The sequence below is a fragment of the Pimephales promelas genome, chromosome 8 (assembly GCF_988280905.1).
Source record: "Pimephales promelas chromosome 8, fPimPro1.hap1.1, whole genome shotgun sequence".
NCBI lineage: Eukaryota > Metazoa > Chordata > Actinopteri > Cypriniformes > Leuciscidae > Pimephales > Pimephales promelas.
Window position 1 is genome coordinate 14,137,207 of NC_142776.1, and position 12,556 is coordinate 14,149,762.

The 12,556-nt window shown below is 39.6% G+C and overlaps 1 protein-coding gene across 1 annotated transcript in view; it reads right to left on the reverse strand.

Annotated features, from left to right (window-relative positions):
* srp68 (signal recognition particle 68) overlaps window positions 1–12,556 on the reverse strand; it is a 118,306-nt gene that overhangs the window by 67,288 nt on the left and 38,462 nt on the right. The window lies entirely within an intron of this gene.

Here is a 12,556-nt window from a genome sequence, read left to right on the forward strand (position 1 = left end):
TATGATCTTAAGAGAGAGTTGTCCTTTTAACCCAAATGTCAAGCGTCATAGTTATCAGTTACTAGGAGTAGATTTGTTTTTGTAGTCAAGATTTTTTTAAAGCCTCTAAAAAAAAGTTAAAGCATCTAGAAAGCTGTAAGAGGTGTGGGATGTTTTGTTCATTCTTATACTTTTTCCTGTTTGTGTTAGTTGAGGAGCAACAGAAATAAAGTAATAATAAAAAAGTCACATTTGTGTTGCATCACAACCCCTAGATGGGGGATAACAATGCACTTAATGAAATTAGAAAGCAATTTGGCAGGGACATTTAAACACTTAAAAGAAGGCTTTAAAGTAGGACCTGAGCCCCATGATTTGGCATGCATGTGAAGCGCGGCTTAACTGCATACTTTACCATCATAAAGTGATAATTTATTTGCATGTGTTTCCAAGTCTTGCTGATTTAAATATTTGAAAGATTTTAAACCAATCAAGTGACACAAAAGAGAAAACAATTTAGTACTTGCACGTTTCCTGTGCACACACACAAAACATGCAAACGTTTAGATAGAGAGCAGATACATAGTGGTTAAAGTGGGATTTTGCAGGTGGGGGAACCCTCAAATTTTGTGTAGGTGCAACAGGGAAAAATGCAATACTTCTGGGGAAAAGAGTGTCACTGAGGCACCAAATATCACAATACTTATTTCCTTGATATTTTAATAGTTTTATTTTGGTCTACATCTACACTGATATGATGACTACTCTGTTAAAATTTCTGAACACCACAATAAAATGGAACACAACATTGTTTTTTACAATGTAAATATGAACAAAAATTCAGCCCTGGCACTGTCCGGTGAACATCGAACCTAAAACTAACTTTACCATACTCAATCACCGGGAGTGCATTTCACGCATTAGTAATCGCTGGCATTCAGAGGCTGCAATTTGATGGTGCTCGTGACATTTTTTTAACAATAGCCTACCATCATTCTATCATTGATATTAATGAATCCATTTATTTATTCATTTATCTGAGGTTCCGGACTGACTGTTCCGGCCTACTTTAACCCCAGGATACATAGTCACATTTCAAATAGCGCACAGATAAGGCAACACATTATATTTCTATAACTAGGGATGGGTATCGTTAAGGTTTTAGTGGCATTACTACTCTTACCGAAACTGCTCATCTATCCGGTACTTAAGGTATTAAGATAAGGTATGCTTTATCGGTTCTTTTTGTTCTTTTTTCTTTTTTTTTATAAGTAATCAAATGTAAAATAACACTGCCATAGTTTACACTGTATACATTGATAGACTAATGCTTATTAAAGCTATAGTTTATCCATTTAAGAGCAGAGTGATTTTCTCTTTGCCTTTTGTTGTTTGACTCACACAGTGGCGGCCTTAAGCATCTGGGGGCCCGTTTCAATAACTAATATGGGGCCCTACCCACATAAAACAAACATAGTCAGGGCTCCAGACTGCGACCAAATGGTCGCATTTTGCGACCAAAATTTGAGAGTGTGCGACTGAATTTTACATCCAGTCGCACATGTGCGACCAGTAAATTTGCCACACGTTAAACGCATGGTAAAGCGTGGAAGGGGCGCGTCAATGAATCCGTGACAAGAATAGCGCGCGTAAACGTCTGTGGGAAGGAGACGGAGACAAATATCACAACCTGATGTGCGTCTGAGCAATCAGCGATCTATCGACTCGTTAGTCGTTACCTAGCAACGAATGCAAACAAAATGAAAGTGGAACGAAAATACGGCACTCATATATGATTAGGACCGTGGAGCTGCAGCAGCGATCCATTGACAAAATAAAGCCCTGAACTTGCCAGTCGCGGGCCGATCTCGCTCACGCAACACTGTTACTAGCAGATCCAGTGAAGAAATCCATTGAATTCGCCTCAGAATTAATAACATCAACACCACGAGATCCAGTGAGAAACACTCCGATTCGGCGCAAAGTTATAAACCATATCAGATCAAACATCGCTGACGTGGAATCCAGGAGAAACACTTATAGAAGGCTTTCAGTCCACAAATCAGCCTAACAGAACCATGGATTTAGGATAATGTAGTAAGTTAACTCTAACCATAAATATGATAATGTGTAAGAAATAGTCAAATGCTTACAAGTAGCCTACTACACATCTTTTCCCAGCACTTCAATAATATCATATTTGTATTTTTTATGTGATTACCAACACATTTTTTGTTCATCCTTTAAAAAATTTCCTAAAACGAAAAAAAGATGTTGGAAAACTCTTATTTAAACACTTAAAACATAATAATAATAATAGGCTACCATTGTAAACAGTAGGATGTTTATTGGCTATTTTCACTCCATATAGGCCTACATATTTTCACTTTTTATTAATTAATATTAAGACATTATAAACGATAGTAACTAAAGTTAATTTCATCTACACCCTAAATTAAGCTTAGTGATTTATTGTCAGCCCCAGTGCTACCAGAATTTTTTTACTTTTTTTTTTTTTGTAGAACTCGGCTTGAGTTCTCATTTGAGGTGATGCTGCCCTCAACTTTGAGTCTGGAGCCCTGTGAACTTAAAAAAAACAGCATATCATAATGTTAAGTCTATTTATTATTAAAGAATTTGTCAGTATTACAGTTATTTTGGGGGAAATTTGAATAATTGCATTGCAAGCTGATTTAAGGTGTGCCCCTAAATTTTCTGCTTGTGCTCCTAAAATTTTCAGTCAGGGGCAACAGCGCTCCTAGTAAAAAAAGTTAGTCTGGAGCCCTGATAGTAGAGCAGAAAAAGCAAGGATTCCTGCATCATTGGTATATTATTTTATCACATGCACTTTCAGCTTCATGAACAGGCAGCTCAACATTGAAATAATCCAAAATTATTTGATTAAAACTATATACAATTATACAGCGTTTTACATTGGAATAAGCCTCGCCCTTTCACGCAGGGAAACTTCACTTTTGGTAGACTGAATAAAGCTTTTCTTTTGCTGTCCGATATCTTTCGTTTTTTCAGCACCACTGGCATATGTTTGTTTCATTTCATCTTATAATTCTTTTTCTGCTCAAAATAACATTAACCTAGCAGCAAAAAAGACAAAGGTATAAATACTACGGAAATTATTCTACAGTTCGCTTAAGCAGTTTTCGGGGTGTTAAACGTCGCCATGGTAACCGCGAGTTTGACCAATCAGAGATGTCAGTGTTTTGCAAATAACAAGGTTGATTTCGTAGCTTAGCTTTTATAGAAGAAGAAACTTTAATTTCACAACCCCACAGCTCGTGGTCAATCTACCTTGGGGGTCTCCAACCTTTTTTCATTTGAGCTACTTTTTAAAAATGAAAGTGGCCGAGAGCTACTCATTTAAATCTCTTAAATAATGTTTCATAACTCTATTAACAGCTATCCAATTTTTTTTTAGACCTAAAAGAGTTTGTGTTGGCCTATGTCACCCTTAAATGACAAAGAAAATAACAGAATCGGAGATAAAAAAAAAAATTCTAGAAATGTGTACTTTGCATAAAAAGTTTTATAGTAGGCTAGATAAGTGATCGGACACCTAAAAATGAAACTTTCTCCATCCCAGTAAAACCAATGCAATTTATTTTTGTTCTATAACATTTATTCTTTTTGATTTAGTATTTTGAGACAATTTAATTGAATTTAGTAATATTTATACAATATTTATGGTTCATTTTTGCCATGGAAATATATATATATATATTTCTATATATATATATTATTTTTTTCAAAAAAAATATTAATGCAGTATTTTAGTTTAATATAGAGTCTAGGCCATGAACAAAATTAGCACCATCCGCACCAAGCGTAGAATCATGGTGTAACCACTATATGGCATGTACTGCTCTCTATGGAGAGGCATGTGAATTCCCCAGCTGTTTATGAACACATTTTTTTTTTGTTGGTGGATTTGAATATATAGTTGAAACAATCAAACAAAATGAAATTTTTTTTTACAATTTCTCATTCTTTTCCTATGGGGGTCATTTTTGACCAAAGACCACAAGTGTGACTATTTTTTTAAGACCACTTAGCATGCTCAGATCATGACCTCAATTTTTGTGTGTTCACATACATAATGCCATAAAGGTCACCAAGTTTCGTAACATTGCGATGAAGCTGTTATTTTTAAAAATTCAAAACATACTTTTTGAAATCAAAATTTATTGGTGTGTGTGTATAAAAGTGTGTTTGTATGTGTGTGTGTGTGTGTGTGTTGGTGGGTGTGTCTGTTTTGCACTCTAGATGTTGTAGAGTGTCACCCCTTTCCTGCGGTGTACTTTTTTTTTTTTTTTAGAATTGTGGCCAATTTTAGATTGTACATACAAAAATTCAGAGAATTTTTTTTTTTTTTTGTCAATTTCCCATTCATTTCCTATGGGTCAGTCATTTTTGACAGAAGAGCAAAAGTGTGATTTCTTTTTTGAAAGTGACTCATTTTTTTACGACCACTTAAAGCCACACCGTGGAACTCTTCAACCTTTATAATATATTACCAAAACCCATTGAGATGGTAGATCGACTTACAATAGGTTGAATGACGTGTATGCCGTCTCCTGAAGGTGTCTGTATCACTTTTACTTGCACTTTGTAACTTCGAGTTTCGGGTAGGAACCCGAGCACAAAAAGAACTACAAAATTTGACCGCTTTACGGCATACGTCACTTCCCCCACCACCCACAACTTCCTCAGAATCTAACGTTAGTGCTCAACGCGCGTTTGATTGCCGTCCGTATGTTTTCGTCATGCTGAGCAACAGCTACAAGGAAGAAGGCAACGGTTTTATCAGAGGAAACTAAAAAAAGAAATGGGGAGAGTGACAAATTAAAAGCCAGGACGAGGATTAACATATGGACTATGTGCACGTTAGCATATGCTAGTTCCGGCTGCGAAACCGATATGGGGTGTCTAGTTTCCGGTAGCCTGATGGACGACGTAGAGGATGTATGTTTCTCCAGATGTCTTGAACATTTGCCGAATATTACAGTCGATTATGTTCATCGACTGGCTAATGATTTTCCTCCAGCTCCCCAGAGCAAGAGAGAAGGGGTTTAAATAATACATTTCTCAGTATTTGCATCATTTTGAAGGGAACGTTAAGTCACAACAACATCCATGCTCAGACTGATCTCATGAAATTGCGTATGACACGCATCACGTATTTTTGGCATGCTATTAACACGCATAATCTCTTTTCAGCGTGTTTATGAATACCGTTGACTTAACGTTATTATTGTATATAAATATATATATATATATATATATATCACACAGTGTATATATATATATATATATATATATAGCATATGACCTACCTCAACCCCAACCTACCCGTCACTCATACCATCCTAGGAAAAAATAAATATCGCTCCCCAGATGTAGATCTACATTTTGTTTTGTTTCGCTCGGACATTTGACGGCGTGTACATACGCGGTACACGTGGAAATACTCGGACATTAAATGTTGCCATGCTACGTGCTCAAGCTATGCGATTTGGTAACTGTTATATCTCTCTATACATTATAAAATGCGAAATCATGCGTTAGAAAGTGCATTTTCCAGAACAGTTTGTGTTGGCCATTGTTTTGTTTATGATGTTCAGAGGCTATGTTGTTGACTACCACTATCTATATAGAATGTCATATAGATCAGTGTTGACAGCCACTATACATGTCATACAGGGAGTAAAGGTATCCGACGTTGGTTCGTTCGTTATCAAGTTAGGCTGTTTAACACATATTAGGCTGTTCACACATTTCTAAACAGGTCTCCCATGCAAAATAGGTTCTAAACCCAGGGGCTTCTCCTGGTTAAAGGGTGTAATATAATAAATAATTAGTAGCCTAAAAACTTCCTTCTAGTTGTCATGGATACGCAACGCTCCACTCTGTAAAGCGACTGCTTGGGTGCGGTGACAAAATGTGAAATATCGTTTACTTTTCACAATGCAGCAGCGCCTGGCTCCACCCAAATATGAGTGAAAACCGTGTTGGTTGACTTGACAATGAACAAACGAACATAGTTTTAGACAAATATATTTAGATAGCTAAGCTTTAATTAGCCGGTCCACTGATGTAGGATGTAAACAACGGCAACCGGAACCGAAGTACCCAACATCCGCCCTCAAGGCGGAAGTTAGCATTTTTCTCGTGCACAGAGTCAATTGGTCCAGCTTTTGCTTCGCTCGCTGGCGTGAGCTAAAGGAGGAGGGGTGCTCGACCGATGCGGACGCTTGCCTGCACACAAATGCCGTTTCTAAGGTAACCCAGATAAATTCATATAAGCAGTGTAGTATTTTCTAGTATTCCGGCCACAGCCGATGGATGGTGTTATGAGTGTAATAAAATGCCCACAGATCAGTGTTCATTTCTACAGACACAGCCCGCCTCAGTGCAGGGCTCGCACTAATAAAATCGGCTCGTCAACTTGAACGTGCCCGCGACTCAATAGTACCCACAAACACTAACATTACACACCACATGTCCCACAGTTTCTGAAAAAATAAACCAACACACATAACGTTACAGTCAGCTCTGGCCGACGGTGTTTTCAGTGCAGTGAATGTGTCCGCGCTGTCCCGCGCCCACATTCACTCACAGACATGATAATCTCCACGGGGATCACCTCTCTCGCTCTGTCAGCCGACTGCTACAAGGGAATCAAGCGCGGCAAGGCTGCCCGGCCCGCCTCATACATTGCAAGCACAAGCACACACAATCTAAAGACACAGGAGGCTGACCGGTTGACTGTTTGTTGACTTTAATTTGCGACAGTGCTGCGGAGCTTGTGGCCTCTAGGGACGTTGGACGTGCAAATTACATGTCGAGCACCATCTAGTGGCCAAAAAGTTCCGCAGTGTGGCTTTAAATTGCTCGAATCATGACCTCAAATTTTGTGTGTTCACATACCCAATGCCATAAAAGTCACTAAGTTTCGTATTTTTCTGAAGAAGCTATGATTTTTAAATATTCAAAACAGATTTCTTTAATCACAATTTATTGGTGTTTTTGTGTATAAAAGTGTGTGTGTGTGTGTGGGGGGGGGGGGGGGGGTGTATGTCTGTTTTGCACTCTTGATGTTTTAGAGTGTCACCCCTTCAATGCTGAGCACTTTTTTTCTGCATCGTGGCCGATTTGTAGATTGTACACACAAAAATTCTCAAAGTTTTTGTGTTTGTCAATTTCCCATTCATTTCCTATGGTCTGTCATTTTTGACCGAAGAGCACAAGTGTGACTATTTTTTTACGACCACTTAGCCTGCTCGGATCATGACCTCAATTTTTTTGTGTGTTCAAATACCCAATGCCATAAAAGTCACCAAGTTTCATAACATTCCGATGAAGCAGTAATTTTAAAAATTTCAAAACAGAAAATTTTTCGGTCAGAAATGACCGAAGAGCACCTGAGGGTTAAATGATTTTATTAAAAGAATGATACAAAAAAGACTGACATTATGATGCACATTAGCTTATCCTTTATTATTAATAGTACAATTCGGTCAGATTTTGCCGTGGCGTCTATCATTGCTACAAGATTTATTTACAGAGAAGAGAAAAACACCCGTAGTGTTTGGGTGCACCCTCATCCTTTGTTGACTTGAGCTTTCAATGTTGTTACGAAAGGGGTGAAGCTGTTTGTCACATGACCTGTGGTGTGCTTGCGGTATTCTGAAAATTAACTATTTTCTCATCTTGCTGCGCCTAGAAAAAATGGGCGTGTCGCTTCAATTCACTTGCCACACGCCTACATTTGAAATCCAACGGAGAATATGAATGGGATATTGCCGGTCTGTTGGGGGCCCCCTTGGAGGGCGGGGCCCGTTTCAATTGAAACTGTTGAAACATAGGTAAGGCCGCCCCTGGACTCACATGAATGGCCGGTTTATTAGACTGCTACCCCTTTAAGACTAAATGCAGATCTAATAATAAATTTTTTTACGGACATTTAAGACAAACTGTGTTTAAGTAAATGCTCTTCAATTTGGTCATTATTACAGGCTATTTGTGTGTGTATTTGATCGTTTAGATGCGCAGCACAAAACAAAGTATAATTTGCTTGTAGTTGCTGTCCGTTTCGGAGCGCACACACAAGCCGTCTTAAAGTTGGAAACGGAGTCTCTTGTATGCTCAACAAAAGTATTTGATCATAAGTGAATTTAAACTTGTGAATTGCAATTCAAATTGACTTCAGGATCAGAGAAAGTATCTGATACCATAGTTACTATTACCATATTTTTAGTGGGGGGTGGGGGTTATTCACCGAGACAAATTATTTACATTTACTAATACATTTTTAAATTCCAAAGTTTTCTGTCAACATTATTCAATGCACAATGAATGAAGTGAACAAACATGAAGAATTAAGTTTTTGTATTAAATAACATTGACAAACATTAATTCATGTTGTAAAAATATATTCACTCAATGTGTTGATGTTAGAGAACGATAAATGTTAATTAATGGAATCTTATTGTAGTGTTACCAAACTATACAGGAGATAAAACGTGTTTTATTTGACTTGACTGCACTTTTAATCCAAAAATGTGCTCATATTTAATTTAAAAGGGCTTTTTAAACTTGCTAAGAGTCATCCAGCCAAGAATAAGCCTAGAACTGCTTTTCTGACGGACCGATATTAATGACATAAATAGGGATCATGGACTAGAGGTCTGCACGGGCTTTAAACTGAAGCCCAAACCCGGCCCGTACCCGCGATCTTTTAACCCGCCCCGACCCGACCCGACAATTACATTTACATATTAAGCCCAAACCCGACCCGAACCCGAGGTCCATTCTGTTTCTCACAATAAAAAAACATTTTTGCAATATGCTATGTTGTATTTAATGATTGCTTGACATATTAAACAAATAGCCTACATGTAGGCACAGCGGCCCTATCAGCAGACAGCACAGCAGTAAGAGAAAAAAAACAAAAACGTACCATTTACGTAACGTTGCTGTGGTCGAACAGGTGTAACAGTCACAGATGTCTCTGGAACTCAAACTTTAAACTTTAAAAACTTCACGCACTGTTGCAAAACTATTTACACCAACATCCTTCTCAGTATGAGTTGTGAAGGAAGAGAACGGCGTCGACAGTTGATGGTTTCAGCGCCGTTCTCCTCTGATTGAAAGTTAGTCCAGCTGCACTGAAGTTTCTCTCGCTGCTGCTGCTACTTGCAGGGATGCTGAGGATACTACGGGCTAGTTTTGACAGTAAGGGGAAAACACCGCAGTTGTTTTTCCACCAACCCAAGAGATCCCGCTCTTCTTCCATGTCATGGTTGCGGCTGGAGTATTGCGTAACTTCATCTGCGGTTTCACCGAGGGGCACGTTCACCCACTCCTCAAACTCTGCCACTATCTTGCTTCTTTTAGTGACCGGTTCAGCCACGCGTTCAGCTGGCTCGTTGTCTGTGGTAAAGCTGGCTATCCGAAGCCTGGCTTCTTGTTGGATATCCTCTCTGTCAGGGAGAGACAGCATGCGGAGTTGACAGAACTTTGGCCAAAGGAATATGGCAAGCTTATGTAGTGTGTGGATTTTGATTTTACGGTTCAGCCATTCAAGATGCCGCTCACGAATGATGGCCTGGTGAGGACTGTCTGATGCCACAGGTCTGCAGTGGCGCTTAAGTCTCTCGTGCCACAAAACAACCAGGTTAAGTGTGGGGTACTGGTCACCCTCTAGTTCCCTCTGAGCCTCGTAAAATGGGCGAAGAAATTCCAGCAGGAACTCCATGACATCCGGAGATATTTCGTCAATTTTTCGGCTTTCCCCTCTGCTTTCAAGTTTTTCACGAAGCTCAGCGTACACCTGCTTAATTGAATCCAAGGTAAGGAACACCGTGCTAAACCTGGTGTCTGACATTTGCCTGACAGTTGTTGATAACCGACTTATTATACCCGTTTGCTTGACATATCGCACAAGTGCCTTTGCTGCCATTAAAGTCTGTGTGACCTCTGGTGCGCTGTCTCGTAGTTCGGCAGAATCAAGCGCGTGTTTGAGAACTGTGTTATAAACATGGTCCTGACAATCCAGTCGATGATACGGCGCGAGTGCAGCAATCATGTTTGATCCCTGGTCAGTGACCCAGACGACTTTATTCATAACACAAGCATCAAATCCTAGTTGAGATACGAGCAGTCTCTGTAATTCTCTCCGTATGTTGTCACCAGTTTTCGCTTCTTCAGGAGGGAACATCGCTGTTGTAAGGACTCTGCTTCGAAGCAAAAAATCAGGTGTTATGTAGTGGCAAGTGATAGTTAAGAAACTGATCTTGCGATAGTCGTCAGTCCACATGTCAGTGGTCATTCCAACAGTAATGTCAGAACTGATCTCCGATATTTCTTTGACCAGCGCCTGTCTTTTGGAGGCCGCGGTTTCCTTGCATCTCCGAGAAATGGTTGTGGGATCAGGTAACACACTGTCCACTGAGACACGGCCATATGTAGCCCCCACATTTATTAGGTCTTGCGCTAGGTTAATAAAACCTCGTCCAGCAACCGTATGAAACGATCTAATATCCCGACAGCAAAACTCCACACATTTTTCTGTTACATTAGATTTTACAGAAGCTGGTACTGACTTGGCTGCTGGAGATAGATATATAATTATAAAAAAATAAAATATCATTAAAATATAAAATATCATTATATTTGAGAGAGAGAGCGTACGTTTGATTGTGCATTGCATATCTGCGGCTGCGCACGTATGTACTTTCTCTCTCTCGCGTGCCTGCCGGTCACCACAACACAGCAAGCAGGCAAAGCACAGCACACGGCGCGCAAACTATATATAGCCTATTTAGTTTTTCTTAGTTAAACCCGAACCCGACCCGAACTCGAGGCTGTTCATTAAACATTAACCCGAACCCGACCCGAAACCCGCACATTTTTCGGGACCCGTCGGGCTCGGGTCGGGTAGCAGACCTCTATCATGGACTGATACCGATACCAGTCCTGGGGTGTCGGTCCGATACTGTGCTCATGTAGACAAACGTTAAGGCCTGTACACACCGGGACGAATATCAGCGCGTGTTATTAGTCAGCGTTTTTCAACACGTTTTTTGTATTCACACCCAAGCGTTTTTCGCTGACGATGAGCCGAGTGAACATGCAAATTCATTCCCTGACATTAGATGGCGCCAATTTGCCATGCAATACCACTCCATAACAGTTATCTTTTATCAAGATGTGTGTAGTCCCTGTCGCGTTTATCATACAGTTCTTTATGTTCTAGCACCAACAAGAACAGCACAGCAGCTCTACATTCAACTTGTCTTGCATCTTCCTGGTCTTATTTCTTCCTGACTGTGTAGACGGCGACGCGTGCATCTTCTTCATCGTTGCATATGTGTGCTTGGCAAGACCGTTTTGTGTTTGAGTGCCCCCAAGTTGTGTTTTACTGTCTCTTCCGAAGCTCCAAACATGTGAGCAAAAGCACCAATTTCATTGGTCGGATAGTTTGACGCGGCGGATTGTTTTTTTTGTTTGACAAAAAAAAAAACCCGAGGCGTTTTTTTAAAAATTACGCTTTTGCGCGTCGGTGTGAACAGTCACATTGGCGCCCTTTGTTTAGGCACGAGGCGTTAAACGTCGGCGAATAACGTGTGTGAAATTCGTCCCCGTGTGAACAGGCCTTCACTCGTAGGCCTACTCATAAAACTACCCAGATACAACTGCACTTGAGTCCACTTTAGGGGCCGTTCACATATCATGTTTTTGCATCCAAATTTGTTATTTCAATTGTAGCCGTGCGGCAACAAACGAATAGCTCAAGATTTTGCAGCGGCGCTGCTGAATACATGGTAAGGGGAAACACTGCAACAGAAGGATCATATACTTAATTGTACATCACAACTAAAACACCAGCATAACAGCTGTATGAGTAAACTAGATAAAATTTTAAACTGAAAAAGTCTAAGAGGGCAAAATATGTTGAGGATGAAAGACAAGCATCAACGCAAAGAACGTAAAAAAAAAAAAGTTTCTGGAGCATTCCTGTTGTAGCAGAGACTAGGCAAATTAAATACCAAATTAAAATGGAGTAAAAGCATGGGCTTTTGTCATTTCTTTCCATAAAGAAAATTAAAAAAAATAAAAGTGTAATTAAGAAGCCATCAGATTTCTGTGGGATAAGAAAGTAACATAGAAAGAAAAAAAAACTAAATAAAATGTAATGGTACTGCAACAAAATGAACTTTAAAACACCACGAGAAACAAACATAAGCACACGCCCACATAGAGACTGTGGTTACACCCAACCAACACCTTGCATGACTAACTGCAACAGGGTGAACCAGAATTTCGATGAAAACTAGGAGAGCAGTCCCTAAGAATGGTTATTCTGTACAGAATGCAGTCTGGTTAAGATGGGACAACATACCATAGATGTGAGCATGCTAATGGATGAGGTGTGCCTAGTTGGGGAAGATACCAATAACTATAACCATCAGGGCTAGGATTTTTGGTACCTCCCAATTTGATTAAAAAACTATTCTTGAGGTCATGATTCGATTAAAAATGAATTCACGATTTTAAA